The 21,636-nt window shown below is 45.9% G+C and overlaps 1 protein-coding gene across 5 annotated transcripts in view; it reads left to right on the forward strand.

The window, feature by feature from the left end:
* The window catches only part of KIF20B (kinesin family member 20B), a 1,912,547-nt gene that overhangs the window by 1,610,473 nt on the left and 280,438 nt on the right, over positions 1-21,636 (forward strand). The window lies entirely within an intron of this gene.

The following is a 21,636-nucleotide window of genomic DNA, read 5'->3' on the forward strand; positions in this document are numbered from 1 at the left end:
TACTTGTCGCATAGCACTTCCCACTGCTTTCCCTAATTTTAAAATCTCTCCTTTCCCAATTTCCTTACCCTTGTGGTAATCTTTCTACCATCATTGGTAATCTTCCTTCCTACCTTTAAGGCAGCCCTTGTTTTACCATCTTTGGTAATTCCTCTATCCTTTATCTTTCTCTTAAAAAACAAAAAAGCTATTTCTGTTTTTGGTGTAGTAGTATATTTTTCTTCTACTTGTCCTTAAGTGTGTGTTGTGTTTTTGTAGTCATGTCGGAAAAGAAAGGCACCACTAACTTCAAATAGTGTAATGAGTGTGGCCGTAAACTACCACACTCAGACATGCATGATCTTTGTGTTTACTGCTTGGGCATCCCTCATCTTTCTATTCAGCCATCTGTGGTATTTGTAAAACTTCTCATTCAGAACTTTAAATGAGCAAAAGAACAAATTGATTTTAAAAGGCCTCCATAAAATGCCTTTTTGGAGGCGATCTCTGGGACGGAACGTTCATTCCCTACTAGCAAACATCATAAAAGCTGCACACCCATGCCTACAGCGCCTAACAACTCTGCTCCTCTTACCGTCTCACCTATGCCAACCTCTACAGTAAACATCTCTTAAAACTAAAACCCACTACCCTCGCAGCGGTTGGGCTACCAGCACATTTCCTAAAAATGGCAGCCTACTCCATAGCCTATCCAGTCTCAATCCTTATCAACCGCTCTATACAGGAGTCATATATCCCCTCATCTGTGGAAAGTCTCCTATATCATTCCCCTTCGTAAGGGAGGAACCTCCTACAATTTCTCAAACTACCGACACATTGCTATTCTGTCACCTTTATCAAAGATACTAGAAAAATGCATACGCTCTCAAGTCATGCACTTCCTAAACTTAAACAATCTCCTCTCACCCACACAACATGGCTTCCCCCCACACCACAGTACAACCACTGCCCTTCTCTTCTTTACAGACCTAGTTAACCAACATAGGAATAACAACAGATTTGTATCAGCCATATTCCTCGACCTCTCTAAAGCATTTGACATGGTCTCTCACTCCATACTAATAGATACCCTCACCTCCCTAGCCTTCACCCCAAACACTATTGCTTGGTTTAAAAATTACCTATCAGAACGACAACAAGTTGTCCAGTGGCTAGGAGCTTTATCACCTCTGCTCCCAACCACCATTGGTGTACCCCAAGGCTCCATACTAGGACCTCTTCTCGATTTTTACCAATAACCTACACACGTACACTGCATGCCTCACTAATCCAGTACGCAGATGATTCCACCCTTATATTCTCAGCCCCATCCCTGACCTCCCTACAGCATCTCACCCAAGAGTCCTTCACCTCAGTAGAAAGATGGATAACTAACATTCAACTTATCCTAAATCCTAACAAAACCAAACTACTACTTTTTACCCCAAACAAATCAAAAACAACTCCAGTCTCCTTCTCCATCTCTTCCGATAATGGTACTATCATCTCTCCCTCTCTCCACACCAAGCTACTTGACATCGAAATAGACAACAACCTCCACTTTAACATCCATATCTCTCAAACTATAAATAAGGTGCACAAAAAAATGGGTTCCTTATACAGGCAAAAGAACTTTCTAACTAATCAAGCTAAAGTCACCCTAGCTGAAACCCATCTCCTAGCTACACTACTGCATGCAGCCCCAATTCTCACTTACATTAGGAAATCTGACCTAGACAAACTTGAGACTTGTTATAACAGAACTGCCAAGTTTGCCAAAAACTCCCCATTTAGAACCCATCACTGCATGCCTCTCAGACAACTTCAATGGCTCGAACTGCCACAGTTGCTACTATATCACCAATTTGTTATATCATACAACATCCTAAAACAACCTGACAAAATTCCCGCTTTAAGGCATCTACTGACCAGCCACACTCCAAATCGTCCACTCCGCTCAGCCAACAAATCACTCCTCACTATTACCTCAGCAAATAATACAGCCGGCAAATCTCTCTCTTCACACACTATAACCAAGACTTGGAATAATCTCCCCCCATCTGTGACTTCTGCAGCTAACACCACTCTATTCAAAAACTCCCTTAAGGCCCATCTTACAAATTCTTGGCTCTGTCCATGTATTTACATAGTCCACAATATGTTACCTCTACAACCATCTCCTATCTCTCTTTTCATGCCCCAGTAAATATGTTTCCTCAAAATATTATCCATGGAAAACATGTACCTGTTAAAATCTGACTGTTGCTTTTTGAAAACTAAATGTACATATGTAAATATTTTTGATTGCAATTGTCTACTGTTTTAATTTCTTTTTGACTTCTTTCTAGAAACTACTAGTTTAATAGATACTACTTCCTACGCATTGTATTATATGTTTATTTCTGTAATGTGTTCTAATGTAACTGGAGCTTTTCTCCCCGGGCCTCAGCTGTAAACGGACCTCGTCCAGTCGGACCATCCCGGTAAACAAAATTAAAATAAATAAATAAATAAAAAGTGACCACATGCTCATTCGGTTCAGTCGTCTTCCTCTTGTGACCTTAATGAACCTAAGACTAAAATACAAAAATTGTCTGAACCGACCTTGACTGTTGCATCGACTTCAGCTCCGGCGTCGGCGCCGTCTTCATTGGCTGTGTCCCCAATATCTACCTTGACACCGAAATCATCCACTTGAGCACCAACTTTACAGGCCTCCAAACAGACCTCGGCACCGACAGCATCGGTGCAAGCTTTTTCAGCACCATCATTTTCGGCACCGTATCCATCCTCGGAACCTTTGTCTGTTTCAACTGACCTGAAATTGCATACATCTGTGCAGGCAGCCAGGACAAGATATTCTGCACCGATAGACCATTTTCTGGGGCAGCAGTACAGCCTATTCTTAGAGAGGCCTGAATCCCCATCAGGAATGTCCATGCGATCAACTAGGAGCTTTTCAGAACTGGATGTAGTGCGCCTTGTCGATCAGTTGCTGATGGCCAGAGGGATCCCCACTCCAACTAAGACTACTCTCCGTGTTGAAAGTCGGTAGATTTCTCCACAAATTCCAGGCTATTCTCCTCCTTCAACTTCTGTGCAAGCCTTAAAGCCCCCTGAACCAACATTGGCGTCCCTTGCTTTGGTTCCATTGTTGGACCTCACTGTGGTATTGGAGCCGTCCCTGTGGCTCCCAGTGTATTCGACACCAGGACCCTCGCAGGATTGTGGCTGTCCCGTCGGCACCAGAATTCTTGGCTCGGCACCTATTTTTTCCATTGCACCATCCACGTTTCCAGGTGTCCTTTCAGTACACAGCCCTCTTGAGACTCCTAGTTTGGTTGCTGGTTTGTCGGGAGTGGGGTGTGACCCCAGTTCCAAGGTGGTTGTGCTCTGTTCTGGGCTCCCATCCCTCTTCAGGTAGAGGGGACTTCCAGGCCATGGTGAGGGCCCTTGCCTCAGTAGGTAAGCCTTTGGTGTCGGAATCGTTACCCTGCTCCCCCTCTGCGCCTCAGCTGACACAAGCCACTGTTGTTGGACACCAGGTACAAGAGCCTTAGGACACCCTGCCCCAGGGTGCTGCTTCTTCGGAGTCTTCCCCAGAAGGTCCACTGAGGAAGTTCACCATAAGAAATTGTGCAAGAGGAAGTACATAGACTCTCCTGAAGAGTCTTTGAAGACATGTATTTCGATGATGGGGAAGGGTCCCCACGGTCCCTCTCTGATGAGGTGTCCTTTGGAGACATTCTTGCGATTTTGAAACAGAGGGGTAACTGGCAGCCCTCCACCACTTTCTCAGAGGAGTCTGTGTTTCTGCAGGCTTTTCGTGCCTGGCCTCCTACTTCCTGGGTGACCCCACCTGCAGACGAGCTTGTCCAGCTCATCGTGCAGCATGCATGGACATGTCCTGATACCATTAACTCGATTCCTCAGAGGCCGGACAAAATTTTATCACCCCCGGAACAGCATCCACATTGATCAAAGGGTCTTCCAGTAGATGCCATGGTGGTGGCTGCTGCTACCAGGGAAGAACTGACCGAGTAGAGCCAGACTGTCTGCCACCGAACAAATTCCTGGGCAGTGGACAGGCTAGAGAAGCGAGTCTTTGCTTCATCGACATTTGCAGTTAGGTCTTTGAATTATATGGCACACTTCACCAGGCTCCAGAGAGATTTGATTAATGAACTCTCCGAAACCTTAGCAGGAGCTATATCTGATGAGGTCCGGGATAAAGTGGCCCCACAGCTAGCTACCCTTGAATCCATTTCCAACTCCTCCATGCATCTGATATCCCATGCCACGGAAGGAGCTGCCAGAGCGGTGGGTTCAGGCATTGTCATGAGACATCATGCCTGGATACACCTATGCGACTTTGCGGACCCCTTTAAGTCCTCTTTCTTGAATGCTCCAATTGAAGCCTCTTCACTTCTCTGCCCTAAAGTTAGACACATTGGCAAGGTGCGAGCAGGACAGCAATACCCTTTCTGTAGTAGGTGTACATTTTTCTGTTCCTCAACATTCCTACTCTAGAACCAGAGGAGTGGAAAGATGTGCCACAAAAAATTACAGGGTCCTTTCTGTGACACACGTGCCGAGTTTTCCTCTTGAGGCAGAGGGGGTAACTCTAACGGAAGATGCCCCTTTCGGGGCAGGAGAGGTCTGCGTAACCAGGGTTCCAGAGGCTCTTTCTCTGGCCAACCCTATCAGCGCTTCTGAAGAGCGGCCCGATTGCTTTCCTCTGGAAGTAGTCAGGGGACATTTCTCCTTGTACCTTTCTACCTGGTATACAATAACAGATTCATGGGTACAACGGATAATCACCAGAGGATACCACATTCTATTCATCCTCTACCCAGCCCCCCTACCTGACTTCTCGACGTTCCACCCAGTCAAAGGGAAGCAGCAGCACTAGAAATTCAAAAGCTATTCCAAAAGGGTCATCCAAGAAATCCCACCAGACCAAATAGGATCCTGATTCTACTCAATTCTTTTTAGTGCCAAAAAAGACAGGGGGACTGGAGACCGATTCTAGATCTCAGCTTGTTAAACAAGTTTATCAAACAAGAAAATTTGGATGGTCACGGTTCAGTCTATCCTCCTCTTGCTGGAGAAAGATGGTTGGATGTGCTCAATAGCTCTTCAAGATGCGTATTACCATATAAAAATGGGCAAATGCTCAAGAAGATACCTCCACTTCCATGCAGGGGCCAATCTTTTTCAGTTCCGTGTTCTGCCATTTGGACTTCCTACAGCCCCCAGAGTGTTCACCAACTGTATTGCAGTAGTAAAAGCTCACTCGAGACCACAGGGATTCCGGGTGTTTCTGTATCTGGACAGTTGGCTGCTCACCGCCCCCACCAAGCGTCTACTGACAGAGACTATTTCATATATTCTGAAAATAGCTCAACAGCTGGTTATATCCATAAACTGGAAGAAGTGCAACTTAACCCCATCTCAATCCCTAGAATTCATTGGGGTAGTTCTGGACACGAAAAATTGCCAAGCATCCCTACCGGATCACAGGGTTCAAAGATACGATCCCAGGTTCAGAGGATACTCTATCATGACCTACTTCTGCAGTAGCTACTACTAACCCAGTGGTACCCCTTACAGCACACTCCTTCCCTCCTAATCTGAGTGACTCAATTATGCAAGCAGGACTTAATGTGGTGGATGAAACCAGACAGACAACAGTGATCTTGCCCCTTCTGCCCCATCAATCCAAGGCCATGGTAATCACAGATGCCTCCCTGATTTGGGGGGGGGGGGTTGTATCAGGGAAATACAGTCCAAGGTACCTGGTCAGAAACAGAGGCCCAATTGCATATCAGTGTCCTAGAACTGAGAGCGGTGCTTTTAGCATTGACTCTATCCTTCCGTCAGGGACCATTGCAATTCAATCAGAGAACATGTCAGTGGTCTGGTACATCAACAAACAAGGAGGAACAAAATCCTACCCTCTGTGTCGAGAGACTATGAGAATTTGGCAATGGGCAATCACTTCCAACCACTTTCTGATAGCAACGCACATTCCCGGGAGCTCTAATGTGATTGCGGACAAGTTGAGCAGATGTATTCTTCAGCCTCACGAGTGGTCCCTCAATCCTCTAGTAGCAGCAAAACTTTTCAAACACTGGGGTCAGCCTCGCTGCAACCTGTTCGCCTCTTCAATCAATCACAAGTGCAGCAACTACTTTTCCCTGATCCCCCCGTCAAGGGAGTCACCAAGGGACACTCTGGTCTACAATTGGCCCTTGGGTTTTCTATATGCTTTTCCTCCTCCCCCTCTCATTCCCCTGTTCCTGAAGAAAGCCCTCCGGTTGAAAAGCAAAGTAATCCTCATTGCCCCCTATTGGCCTCGACAAGTTTGGTTTCCCTTCCTTTGGCCTCCTCTTCTAGATCAACCATGGATCCTAGAGCCATCCTCGGAGTTGATCTCACACCCACAAGGATTGATTCATCCAAACATCTCCAATCTGAAGCTGACAGCTTGGTTCCTCCACTTCCAATGATTGTCAGGCAGAGCGACCTATCTTTCCCAGTATGTAATATACTTATTGCTTCTCATAAATCATCTACCAGAGGGACATCTCACCAAGTGGAAGAGATTCTCGATATGGATACAGAAGAAAAACCTAGATCCTTTTACAGCCCCTATTACCACCGTCATTGAATACTTAGCAGACCTACTTGATTCAGACGAAGCAGCCTCAACTATTCAAGTTCACTTGGCTGCCATTTCTAATTATCATAATGGATTTCAAAACTCTTCACTTATGTCTCACAGACTTTGCAAAAAGTTCTTAAAGGGCGGCATCCATATTAAACCTCCTTTTAGAGAACCAATAGAACCCTTGGATCTCTCATTAGTCTTACAAAATCTAACTCTATCGCTCTTTGAACAGGCATCTAATTGTGATCTAAAATTTCTTTCATGCAAGTCCCTTTTCTTGATAGCAATCATGTCAGCCAGACGCATATCAGAACTTCAAGCCTTATGCATCAAACATCCCTATCTTATTTTTCATAAGGACAGAGTATCACTCCGAACAAACCCGTCTTTCTTGCCAAAAGTTATCTCAGATCTTTCCATTATCCCGACAGTTGACTTTCCAGTATTTTTTCCTAACCACTCTAATAGAGGAGAGTATTGTCTTCACCCATTAGACGTGCATAGACAAATACGTTTCTATCTTGACGGAACAAAATCTATCCGGAAATCATATCAGTTATCTGTGGCCTTTCAGAACACAGAATGGGGTGTTCTGTTTCCAAAGTAACATTAGCAAAATGGTTGAGGAATTGTATCACACTCATTTATGACAAAAATAACCTTTCACTAGCACATAGTCAGATCCCACGCTACCAGGTCAGTGGCCACTTCTGCAGCATTTCATGCTAGAGCCTCTTTGAATGACATTTGTGCAGTCTCATCTTGGGCCAACCCTCATACTTTCATCACTCATTACAAATTGGACTTGGCCACCAGAGGAAGAGCATCCTTCGGTTCAGTGGTGCTGAGGAACATCCTTCCATAAGGGCCTCCCAGGAACAAAGGTAGCTGGGGACTCTGTCCCATCGATAAGGAATGAATGAAGATTAACAACGTCCGATAAAGAAGTTATGTCTTATCATAACGTTCCATCTGTGTTGTTGTTAATCTTCATTCATTCATTACTTCCCACCCTCCTTCCCCCTCTAAAGGCTCCTAGGGGATCGCGTTGGCTCCTGTGTCATCTGAATAGGTTCACTGTGACTAGAGACAGCCTCTACTTTACTTTTATCTGGCAAACTTGATCTGAGATGACAGGGAAGAGGGCATTGTGGGTAAAACCTTAACTCGAGTTTACGGCTGGCGCAAGCTTGGTAAAAGACCAGCTCAGTTCTGAGGATGGAACCAATTCCCATCGGTAATGAATGAATAAAGATCAACAGCACAGATGGAACATTATGGTAAGACACGACTTCTTTTTCCATCATCTTATTCTCTTCGGGTTTTTTTTTTTTTTTTTTTGCGCTTTCTTAATAGTCTCTCATACGGAAAAAGTTTTCAAAATATGTCTCTTAACTGTCTGCGTTATTTCTTTTTAACTTTATTTCCTCCATCATTCCTTAACTCTCTTATTGTCTTTATTCTTTCTTTAACCATTTTACTGAGTTGTGGTTCTTGTGCTATTTTTTTTCCTCCTTGTAAAAATATCTTTGAATAACAATTTTTAATTTTCTCTTGGTTCATTTCATATGGCACTTTTTCTTTTTTCTAGAAATTCTTTTTTATTGTCTGTTATGTTTTTAAAGACTTGTTTCTGGTTTCCTTATATTTGTAACTCTTGTATTCTTGTTGTCCTTTGCCTTTCTAGCACTTTTTTCTATATTTTTCTTTTAAACTAATCCACCAGCTTGTCCACTCTTTATAAAATCTTCTCATGTTTATATGATCTAACCATAGCTGATCCATTATTTCCTTTACATACCCATTTAATTCTGATTCATTAATTATTTTTATACCTCTGCTATTTTTTCTTGAATCTGTATTCAGATTGCTACATGGTCTGAAAAATCCATAATTTTAACTCCTTGATGTAATAACTCTAGACTCTCTGATACTGTAAAATCAGTTTCAGTTCGGAAATTACTCCTTTTGTATGTCTGTTTGTTTGTATGTTTTTCCTTAAGTGCATTTTGCCATTTTCATTATATCTGAAATTACCTTTACATCTGCCTCTTATTTTCTCCTGTGTCTTAAATCACAATTGAAGTCTCCCACTTCTGTCGCTTGTATATTCACCTTTCCTAAACATAATCTCTCTGTTGTATGTCTGTTTGTTTGTATGTTTTTCCTTAAGTGCATTTTGCCATTTTCATTATATCTGAAATTACCTTTACATCTGCCTCTTATTTTCTCCTGTGTCTTAAATCACAATTGAAGTCTCCCACTTCTGCCGCTTGTATATTCACCTTTCCTAAACATAATCTCTCTGTTTCTGTAAAGTATATGCACAAAGTGTAATTGCCCTATATATTTGGTTCTTCCATTTTATATCTAATATTAATATTCTTTCTAATACTAACATGTAATCCAGAATTTCTATACATTCTTTACATAAAATTGCTATTCCTGAGCATTTTTCTTCTGATATTTTCCATATAACCTTGCCTTCCCATAACCCATTTACTTGTATTCTTTCTTCCTATGTTGTTGTTCTTACATCTGTTAATATTAAAATATCCATATCTAACAATCTGCAACATTCCAACACTCCTAATCTTTGGTGAGCATTCTTTATACTGCTCACGTTTATGGATAGGATTCTCACTCTGTGAAGAAGTTTCTCTTTTGCTTCCTGCTATTAAATGTGTGCTTTCCATCCTTTACTCTATTCCTAATAGAATGTTTTACTTGTAATTCTTATATTCCCCATCATCACCTGAATTGCTTAATGCTTCTTCTATCTCTCCCTTTTCCCCCCTTGCATATTCTTTTATTTCCATTCTTACATCTTCCTCATTTATATTTTATTTTTGTGTCTCGTCAATGTTATTTACTAAAACAATCTCTCTTTCTAGGTCTATTTTTGAATGTTAAGTTGTCAATCTCGCCTTCATTGTTGCTGGATGGGTTCGGAGCCGATCCTCGGCTCCGACTCGGCACTTGCTTTAGCTTGATAACTCCTTTTACCAGCTCGAGGCAACCCTATATCCCATGATGCAAGGCGGAACTACCCCAGATCTCGTTTGCCGCTTAGCGAAAGAGGTCTCCTTTGCCAGCTGAGGTAAGTTAATATTGTCTAAAAGCTTAGTTAGGGATTTATTTCTCCCTTTTTACCCTTTTCATAGTGTGTAGTGTTTCTACAGCCCACCCTATTTCCCTTATAGTTAAAAACTTTTAAATTCTTCTTGTGTTTACTGCCTGGGGCCTTTGCACCTGCAGGACTCCTGTGCTTTGTGTCACTCTTTTAGCCAGAGAGTCCTGCAGGAAAGGAGGAATAAATTGATCCTCCGTGGCTTACTTAAGCCAGAAGGTTCTCCCTCTAAAACAGGGTCTAGTAAACCTTCTAAGCCACCGAAGGTTCAGGCTACAGTATCCAAGCCTCCTCCGGTGGCTCCGGCTCCGGCTGGAACCGATCTTTCTGCTTCCAAGGTAGTGGGTTCGGCACCGATTGGTTCCGACACCCGGTCTACTGTGGCCTTGTCGGCTCCGGCTGGAGCCGACACCTTATCCAGCATCGGAGCCGAGAAACCTTCGGCTCCATCTGGAATTCAGGGGACTTCGGCTCCGATGACTTCGTCCCGAAAGAGATCTCGGTCCCCTTCGTTGGAGAGTATCCACTCGGCTCCGGGGTCTCCTCTTTTGTCGGAGCGGAGCCATAGGAGCCGATCTTCGAGATCTTCCAGGCTGTCTGACCACGACTTGGAGAGGGTGGTAAGCAGGCTGTTAAAGTCGCAGGCACTGGCCCAAATGCTCCATAGCCCGTCTCAGCAGACTTCGGCTATTGTTCCACCCCTTCGGGACAGCGACTGTTTCGGCGCCGGAGCCGATACATCCTTCGGCTCCGTCGTCTTCGGCTCCGATCTCCTCCTTGAGACTTTCCTTGGAGGGATCCGGTCGTCGAGTTTCCCTCGTCAGCTCCGAGGGGGCTAGTGGCATCGGACCCTTGTCCGACCCCGCTCTCCCTCTCGGGGCTTCGGCTTTGGTAAGCTCGGCACCGACATCGGCCTCGGAGCCTTCCCTCTCAGTGGAGCCGGGAATTCCTGTATCCTCGGATCGGGGATATTCCGGTCTCCCGGGGAGGGGAGCCTTTGAGGTGATGAGGAGTGTCCTGGCTCCTGAGCCAGGTCAACGGTCCATCCCTCTAGCTCCTCCCTCTTCGGTGCCTGTAGACACCTCTTGCCAGCCTCTTGCTCTCAGGCCCAGGGATCCATCGCCCCAGGTTTCCCCATTGGGAATTTCCTCCTCTTCCGAAGTTTCTCCTGATCCTGCAAGTGAACCCCCTCGGAAGAGGACGTGTAAGAGGAAACACAGACTCCCCCGAGTCTACTACATCTGATACCGACTTAGATGAGTCGGAGGGTTCCCCACGATCCCCCTCTGAGGATGTCTCCTTTTCAGACATCCTTGAGCTCCTCAAACAGAGGGGGAATTGGCCATCCATTGATCCCTCCGAGGATGAGTCGGTATACCTGGAGGCTTTTGGATCCCGACCCTCCACCTCCTGGGTGTCTCCGCCTTTCGACCCACTTATGCAGGTAGTGGCTCGGAAGGCGTGGGCAGCTCCAGATTCTGTGGAACCTGTCCCCAGGAGACCATCCAAGTTTATTACGGCCCCTACGGACAAACAGTTTCTTTCCAAGGGCGTCTCTGTGGATGCTATGGTGGTGGCGGCCACTAAGAAGGAACTGACGGATCCTTCAGTACCTGTCCATCCTCCTAACAAGGATTCTAGGACCATGGACAGGTATGGAAAGCGGATGTTTTCTTCAGCGACCTTTGCTATGCGTTCGCTGAACTACCTTTGTCACTTCACCAGGCTTCAAAGAGATATTCTCAAGGAACTGGGTGAAGTGGTCCAGGATCCTTCTGCTGCTGGGGCTCAAGAAAAATTTCCTCACAGCTAGCAATCCTGAATTCCTTATCCAACTCCTCCATGCGGCTCATATCCTATGCGGCCGATGGAGCGAGAAGGGCCGCAGGCACAGGAGTGGCTCTTAGACGCCAAGCCTGGATGCGGCTTTGTAATTTTGTGGACCCCTTTAAGGCGTCCTTCACCAATACCCCCTTTGATGGTTCGGCTTTGTTCGGACCTCAGGTGAAGGATACCTTGACCAGGTGTGAGCAGGACGGTAAAACTCTTTCTGCCGTTGGAGTCCATTTTTCCACCCCTTCTAGACCATATCCCAAGGGTCAGAAGGGAGGGAAGATGTGGTTTCGCAAAGCCCAAGGAGCTACACCGGACACACGTGGTCAGTTTACCCCCAGAGGCAGAGGGGGTAACAATAAGACGCCGCCCTAGAGGCAGGGGGGGGGTCCTCAGAACCAGGGCAACAGGGAGTCTCTTCCTGAGAAGCCCTTTCAGCACCCCTGAGGTGTTGCCCGACTGTCCACCCTTGGAGGCAGTCGGGGGAAGGATTTCGCTGTACCCAGTAGCCTGGCATTCCCTCTCACAAGATATGTGGGTACAGTCGATCATATCCGAGGGTTACAAAATCCCTTCAAAGGTATCCCGACCTCAACAATCCCTTCCAGACATCTCACCCGGTCAAAGGGATTTGGCAGAACAGGAGGTTTCAAAGCTCCTAGGAAAAGAGCCGTCCAGACTGTGCCGGCAGACCAAGTAGGATCCGTGTCTACTGAGATTCTTTTGGTCCCCAAAAGGACGGGAGATTGAGACCAATATTAGACCTGAGCAGTCTAAACAGATTTGTCAAGAAGGCAAGATTCGGATGGTCACGCTTCAGTCCATTCTGCCCTTTCTGGGCAAGGACAACTGGATGTGCTCTATAGACCTTCAGGACGCTGCACTATCACATAAAGATTCACAGGTGCTCCAGAAGGTTTCTCCGCTTCGGCTAGGGACCAGTCATTACCAATTCAGAGCCCTGCCCTTTGGCCTCACTTCAGCCCCCAGAGTGTTTACCAAATGCATGGCAGTGGTCACAGCTCATCTGAGACATCAAGGATTCCAAGTGTTTCCTTATTTGGACGACTGGCTCCTCTCCGCCACCACCAGGTGTCAGCTTCTTCAGACCAGAGACTACACTCTGCAGCTTTGCAGGAGTTTGGGAATTTCAGTAAATTTCGAGAAATCTTCTCTGCGGCCTTGCCAATCTATCACCTTTATAGGCGCAGAATTAAACACCGTCAAAATGTTAGCCAGACTAACAGATCAAAGAATTCTGGACATCCAAAAATTGCTCGGATTCTATTGCAGAGCAGCAAGGTCAAAGCCAGATTGATACTAAAGGTTCTAGGTCTTATGGCTGCGGCCATTGTTCTTCTACCACTGGCTCGCTTCCATATGCGTCTTCTGCAGTGGATGTTATTCACTCAGTGGTCGTACCACAGTCTTCCGATGAGGCACGAAATCTTAGTCACACAATCGCAGAACTCATCTGAACTGGTGGATATCTTCCCTCTTCTTCATCAGGGCCGACCCTTTGTTCCCCTCCTCCAGTTGCCACAGTTACTACGGATGCCTCTCTGATCGGGTGGGGGCATTATCAGGGCAGGATGGTCCACGGACATGGCAACCCATAGAATACCATCTGCACATCAATGTCCTGGAGATGAGAGCGGTGCTTTTAACGTTGCAAGCCCTCAACGACTTTCTTCCCACGGGGACTATTGCAGTACAAACGGACAACATGTCCATGGTTTGGTACATCAACAAGCAGGGGGACCAGGTCCTATCCGTTGTGTCGAGAAGCTCTCAGACTTTGGCAATGGGCAATCTCCTCTCATCGGTTTCTGATAGCAACGCACATCCCCGGCAGGTCCAACCTCTTGGCGGACAGGCTGAGCAGATCCATTCTGATGCCTCACGAGTGGTCTCTCAATCAATCTGTAGTGGATCAGATTTTTCTGAAGTGGGGCACACCTTGTTGCGATCTTTTTGCTACACCTCAAAACAACAAGTGCCCCGATTTTTTCACCCTCTTTCCCCTACCAGGCCAACCCCTGAGAGACTCTCTAACCCAGGATTGGCCCCGGGGACTTCTGTACGCTTTTCCTCCCTTTCCCTTAATTCCACAAGTCATTCAGAAAGCCACCGTTTTGAGGGCCAAGTTGATTCTCATTGCCCCTTACTGGCCTCGACAAATTTGGTTTTCGTCTCTGCATCGTCACCTCCTGTTGCAGCCCTGGCATCTGGACCCAGTTCCGGATCTCTTGATCCACCAGTCGGGTCAGCAGCACCGGGCCATTCATTCTCTCAACCTCACTGCTTGGTTGCTCCACTTCCTTCCCTAGCCAAGCTTCCGATGATCTCTGATTCAGTCAGAGACATCTTAGTGTCTTCTTTAAAGTCGTCCACTAGAACTGTTTATGCTAGCAAGTGGCGACGTTTTTCTATTTGGGCAAATTCCAGGAATATTGATCCCTTTACTGCTCCTGTGCATTCTGTTTTAGATTTCCTGGCTGAAGTTTTTCATTCAGGATCTTCTTCATCTACAGTTAAAGTTCAACTGGCTGCTATTTCCAAGTATCATGTTGGCTTGCATGATAATAACATTATGTCTCATAGATTATGCAAGGCCTTTCTGAGAGGAGTTTTTCTCCTAAAACCGCTGATAAAGCATCCTCCTCCGCAATGGGATCTAAATTTAATGTTGGCATCCTTGATGCTACCTCCCTTCGAACAGTCTGCTTCATGTTCTTTGAAGTTATTGACCTGAAAACTATATTCTTACTGGCTGTCACTTCAGCAAGAAGGGTTTCCGAGATTCAAGCTCTCTGCATTCGTTCCCCTTACTTGGTTTTTCATAAGGACAGGGTATCCTTAAGAACAAACCCGTCCTTTCTCCCCAAAGTTGTGTCTCAAACCAATATTAACCAATCCATAGATCTACCAGTCTTTTTCCCAAACTATTCTGACAGAGCTGAACAAAAGCTTAATTTTTTGGATGTCCATCATCAGCTCAGGTACTATTTGCATAGAACTAAACAATTCAGGAAATCGGACCAATTATTTGTCTCCTATGCAGAAAACAGGATAGGTCTTCCAGTTTCTAAAGTGACCTTATCCAGATGGTTGACTTCCACCATTTCCTATGTGTACTCTCTCAGAGGCAAGCAGCTACCTTCTAAACCGAAAGCACACTCAACCAGGAGTCTATCCACTTCAGCAGCTTTTCAGGATAGACTACCCATTGATACCATTTGTGCAGCAGCTACTTGGGCCACGCCTCATACTTTTGTCTCTCATTACAAGTTAGACTTGGCCTCCAGAGACAGGGCCAGTTTTGGTTCCACAGTTCTCAAGAGTCTGTTCCATTGAGCCACCCGGGATACAGGTGCTAGGGACGCGTCCCATCCAGCAAGAATGAAGGCGAGATTGACAACTTAACATTTAGAAGTTATGTACCTACCATAACGCTTCCATGTTGGTTGTCTTCTCGCCTTCTTTCTTGCGTCCCTCCTTCCCCCTGGCCTGGACAGATCTTGAAGAGTTCCTATCAGGTTGTTTCCTCCTGAGCCTTCATATGAGGACTCTTATTATGAACTTGGTTTTCCTAATTATGTTAGGTTAGTCCTTAGCAGGGTAGGTTAGCTACCAAACGAGATCTGAGGTAGTTCCGCCTTGCATCATGGGATATAGGGTTGCCTCGAGCTGGTAAAAGGAGTTATCAAGCTAAAGCAAGTGCCGAGTCGGAGCCGAGGATCGGCTCCGAACCCATCCAGCAAGAAAGAAGGCGAGAGAAAACAACTAACATGGAACGTTATGGTAGATACATAACTTCTAATTCCTGTGTATGATTCTCTTAAACATTACAGTCCATCCATGAATGTCCCACTTTCTCACACTTCATACATTTTTGCTCACATGTTTTGCTTCATGACCAGTTTTACCACAAAGAACACATTTTTTTATCACAATTGCTAATTAAATGATCATTGTACCACAAAGAAAACAAGTCTTTGGTTGACCCCAGTATTTAACCAATCCCTTATTCCTCTACACATTAATTATACTAGGTAAATGTATTATTTTGTCATTTTGCATTTTCAGTATAACACCACATTCCCATCCCCCTAGTCCATAAACCTCTATTGTCAGAAATCTGTGTAATGTCCATAACTGTGCACACAGCTTTCAAATAGTCTCTTAAATTTTCTCTGACAGTTTTCAGTACAAAATTGTATGAATATTCTTTTTATTTATTTTTTTGCTTCTCTATTAAATGTTTGCACAACATACAAGTTCCAAGGATTTTCATTCCTTCTTAATTCATATCGTTATAAACATTTCTTCATATACTGCACCTCCTCAAAAAAGCATCTTTGTTAGTGTAAATAAATGCTCTTACCTCTCTGAGCTGAATATCCGGTGGTGACATGATGCTGTCCCATATTTCATAGCTTGCCCGGTGGTGACATGATGCTGCCCCATATTTCATAGCTGCCCGGTGGTGACATGATGCTGCCCCATATTTCATAGCTGCCCGGTGGTTACATGATGCTGCCCCATATTTCATAGCTGCCCGGTGGTGACATGATGCTGCCCCATATTTCATAGCTGCCCGGTGGTGACATGATGCTGCCCCATATTTCATAGCTGCCCGGTGGTGACATGATACTGTCCCATATTTCATAGCTGCCCGGTGGTGACATGATGCTGCCCCATATTTCATAGCTGCCCGGTGGTGACATGATGCTGCCCCATATTTCATAGCTGCCCGGTGGTGACATGATGCTGCCCCATATTTCATAGCTGCCCGGTGGTGACATGATGCTGCCCCATATTTCATAGCTGCCCGGTGGTGACATGATGCTGCCCCATATTTCATAGCTGTCCGGTGGTGACATGATGCTGCCCCATATTTCATAGCTGCGCGGTGGTGACATGATGCTGTCCCATATTTCATAGCTGCCCGGTGGTGACATGATGCTGTCCCATATTTCATAGCTGCCCGGTGGTGACATGATGCTGTCCCATATTTCATAGCTGCCCGGTGGTGACATGATGCTGCCCCATATTTCATAGCTGCCCGGTGGTGACATGATGCTGCCCCATATTTCATAGCTACCCGGTGGTGACATGATGCTGCCCCATATTTCATAGCTGCCTGGTGGTGACATGATGCTGTCCCATATTTCATAGCTGCCCGGTGGTGACATGATGCTGCCCCATATTTCATAGCTGCCCGGTGTTGACATGATGCTGCCCCATATTTCATAGCTGCCCGGTGGTGACATGATGCTGCCCCATATTTCATAGTTGCCCGGTGGTGACATGATGCTGTCCCATATTTCATAGCTGTCATCACCGGGCAGCTATGATCATATGTCATAGTTATGAATATGAACATCATCACCAGTAATATGAGATTACATCATGTCACCACCGGATATGCCCGGTGATGACATGATGCTGTCCCATATTTCATAGTTGCCTGGTGGTGACATGATGCTGTCCCATATTTCATAGCTACCCAGTGGTGACATGATGCTGTCCCATATTTCATAGCTACCCAGTGGTGACATGATGCTGCCCCATATTTCATAGCTGCCCGGTGGTGACATGATGCTGTCCCATATTTCATAGCTGCCCGGTGATGACATGATGCTGTCCCATATTTCATAGCTGCCCGCTGGTGACATGATGCTGTCCCATATTTCATAGCTGCCCGGTGGTGACGTGATGCTGTCCCATATTTCATAGCTGCCCGCTGGTGACATGATGCTGCCCCATATTTCATAGCTGCCTGGTGGTGACATGATGCTGCCCCATATTTCATAGCTGCCCGCTGGTGACATGATGCTGTCCCATATTTCATAGCTGCCCACTGGTGACATGATGCTGTCCCATATTTCATAGCTGCCCGGTGGTGACATGATGCTGTCCCATATTTCATAGCTGCCCACTGGTGACATGATGCTGTCCCATATTTCATGGCTGCCCGGTGGTGACATGATGCTGCCCCATATTTCGTAGCTGCCCGGTGGTGACATGATGCTGTCGCATATTTCGTAGCTGCCCGGTGGTGACATGATGCTGTCGCATATTTCATAGCTGCCCGATTGTGACATGGTGCTGCCCCATATTTCATAGCTGCCCGGTGGTGACATGATGCTGTCCCATATTTCATAGCTGCCCTGTGGTGACATGATGCTGCCCCATATTTCGTAGCTGGCCGGTGGTGACATGATGCTGTCGCATATTTCGTAGCTGCCCGGTGGTGACATGATGCTGTCGCATATTTCGTAGCTGCCCGGTGGTGACATGATGCTGTTGCATATTTCGTAGCTGCCCGGTGGTGACATGATGCTGTCGCATATTTCATAGCTGCCCGGTTGTGACATGATGCTGCCCCATATTTCATAGCTGCCCGGTGGTGACCTGATGCTGTCCCATATTTCATAGCTACCCTGTGGTGACATGATGCTGCCCCATATTTCATAGCTGCCCGATGGTGACATGATGCCGCCCCATATTTCATAGCTGCCCGGTGGTGACATGATGCTGCCCCATATTTCATAGCTGCCCGGTGGTGACATGATGCTGCCCCATATTTCATTGCTGCCCCATATTTCATTGCTGCCCCATATTTCATAGCTGCCCAGTGGTGACATGATGCTGCCCCATATTTCATAGCTGCCCGGTGGTGACATGATGCTATCCCATATTTCATAGCTGCCCAGTGGTGACATGATGCTGCCCCATATTTCATAGCTGCCCGGTGGTGACATGATGCTGCCCCATATTTCCTAGCTGCCCGGTGGTGACATGATGCTGCCCCATATTTCCTAGCTGCCCGGTGGTGACATGATGCTACCCCATATTTCCTAGCTGCCCGGTGGTGACATGATGCTGCCCCATATTTCCTAGCTGCCCGGTGGTGACATGATGCTGCCCCATATTTCATAGCTGCCCGGTGGTGACATGATGCTGCCCCATATAGCTGCGCGCTGGTGACATGATGCTGTCCCATATTTCATAGCTGCCCGGTGGTGACATGATGCGGTCTCATATTTCATAGCTGCCCGGTGGTGACATGATGCTGCCCCATATTTCATAGCTGCCCGGTGGTGACATGATGCTGTCCCGTATTTCATAGCTGCCCAGTGCTGACATGATGCTGCCCCATATTTCATAGCTGCCCGCTGGTGACATGATGCTGCCCCATATTTCATAGCTGCCCGCTGGTGACATGATGCTGCCCCATATTTCATAGCTGCCCGCTGGTGACATGATGCTGTCCCATATTTCATAGCTGCCCGCTGGTGACATGATGCTGTCCCATATTTCATAGCTGCCCGGTGGTGACATGATGCTGTCCCATATTTCATAGCTGCCTGGTGGTGACATGATGCTGCCCGGTGGTGACATGATGCTGCCCCATATTTCATAGCTGCCCGGTGGTGACATGATGCTGCCCCATATTTCATAGCTGCCCGGTGGTGACATGATGCTGCCCCATATTTCATAGCTGCCCGGTGGTGACATGATGCTGCCCCATATTTCATAGCTGCCCGGTGGTGACATGATGCTGCCCCATATTTCATAGCTGCCCGCTGTTGACATGATGCTGCCCCATATTTCATAGCTGCCCGCTGGTGACATGATGCTGCCCCATATTTCATAGCTGCCCGCTGCTGACATGATGCTGCCCCATATTTCATAGCTGCCTGCTGGTGACATGATGCCGTCCCATATTTCATAGCTGCCTGCTGGTGACATGATGCCGTCCCATATTTCATAGCTGCCCGCTGGTGAGATGATGCCGTCCCATATTTCATAGCTGCCCGGTGGTGAGATGATGCTGTCCCATATTTCATAGCTGCCCGGTGGTGAGATGATGCTGTCCCATATTTCATAGCTGCCCGGTAGTGACATGATGCTGTCCCATATTTCATAGCTGCCCGGTGGTGACATGATACTGTCCCATATTTCATAGCTGCCCGGTGGTGACATGATGCTGTCCCGTATTTCGTAGCTGCCCGGTGGTGACATGATGCTGGCCCATATTTCGTAGCTGCCCGATGGTGACATGATGCTGTCGCATATTTCATAGCTTCCCGTTTGTGACATGATGCCGTCCCATATTTCATAGCTGCCCGCTGGTGACATGATATCGTCCCATATTTCATAGCTGCCCGCTGGTGACATGATGCCGTCCCATATTTCATAGCTGCCCGCTGGTGACATGATGCCGTCCCATATTTCGTAGCTGCCCGGTGGTGACATGATGCCGTCCCATATTTCATAGCTGCTCGGTGGTGACATGATGCTGTCGCATATTTCATAGCTTCCCGGTTGTGACATGATGCTGTCCCATATTTCATAGCTGCCCGGTGGTGACATGATGCTGCCCCATATTTCATAGCTGCCCGGTGGTGACATGATGCTGTCCCATATTTCATAGCTGCCCGGTGGTGACATGATGCTGTCCCATATTTCATAGCTGCCCGGTGGTGACATGATGCTGTCGCATATTTCATAGCTTCCCGGTTGTGACATGATGCTGGCCCATATTTCATAGCTGCCCGGTGGTGACATGATGCTGTCCCATATTTCATAGCTGTCCAGCAGTTCCTTTTCTGCTTTGATACTTAGCTATACTTGATGCTTTCTTCTTACTTCTGGTTTCTTTTCTTCTCTTTTTGTTTTTCGCCCTCTCTTATTTGTGCATACGACTTCTTTTCTTTCTTCCTTATTTCTTGAAGAACTACTTACTACTTGTATTCTGTCCATTATTTCACCCCACGACACTGCTTTTTCACTTTCCGCTTCACTCTGCTCAATTAGTTCTTTCAAATAAACATCCCACTACCCCACCCCAACTGGAGGGTTGTAACAACACATTCAGGTGTTGTAGAACCTGTTGCAAACAGATTTTGCTGGAATAACTTCTCCGAATCCATACTACCGACTTCATCTCCTTTTTTCTGCCTTTTAACCAAGTCTCCTTCGCTTTCTTTACTCCCTTCTCCATTCTCCTCACTCTGCTTAACCTCTGATTCATTATTTGCCTAATTTGGCTTTTCAGCTGTTCGATTAACAGCTCCACTCACATCGAGAACCTTAAAAACACCTTCTTCCTCCTTTATACTCGATTTTGGATTTCCTGCTTGTCCAAGCCATCTCAACGCCCAGGCCGGAAGACAGGAAATGTAACAGTGAATTAAGTCTCCATATGCAAAGAGTAAGGACATTCCCTAATGCCCTGGCCAAACTTCCCATAGTAGTGTAAATACCACCTCAGCTGTCCCTTGAAAAGAGGCTACAAGCCTAGTCTGACTAACCTGTTCAACAAACATAAATTTTCCTGCAAGCCTAAAAGCTCAAGTAATTGCAAAACGTGTGTTGGTTCATTAAAAGGTATTACATTATATCTGTCATCAGTTGTCTTACTGTTTTCTGCTGTCTCCAGTAACTGCAGGCTGCCATGCATGAATGGTACATTTTTTCAGTTAGAAAGCATGATATAATTCTTATTTTCACTGTGTGTGAGCATTCTGTTAGAAGTCTCGTGTCAAATAATCTTCTCAGGTTTTACACTTTACTGCCCATTATGACTGGCAACAGAGCAAAGACTTCTGTGCAGGAAGTCTGTGTACTCATTTACATTTTCTTTAACTTTTTCTACTTCGTTATTACCATTCTAATCATCTAAAAGCTGTTTATGGTTCCTTCAGTCCGAACTACCCCCTGGTCATCTCTTCAAAAGTGTGTCCTGCTAAGGGCTATAGAACATGTCTCCTATTCTTATGTTTCGTACTGTAAACAATAGTGTGCAACAAGATGTCTGATAACGGCTAAATATTAAAAAAAGGTTGGGTACTATACTTAGACTGAGCATCACAAGTCTAATAAGTAAGCAGTTGGAAATTTTAGTATTTTTGAATCACTGGAATAACAGTATAATGTATAACAAAAAAAGCATCTTGCAATTGTCACAATAAGATATTGTTTTGAACTATTTTTATATATCAGCACT

The sequence above is a fragment of the Protopterus annectens genome, chromosome 14.part0, assembly GCF_019279795.1.
Source record: "Protopterus annectens isolate FY-2018-M chromosome 14.part0, PAN1.0, whole genome shotgun sequence".
NCBI lineage: Eukaryota > Metazoa > Chordata > Ceratodontiformes > Protopteridae > Protopterus > Protopterus annectens.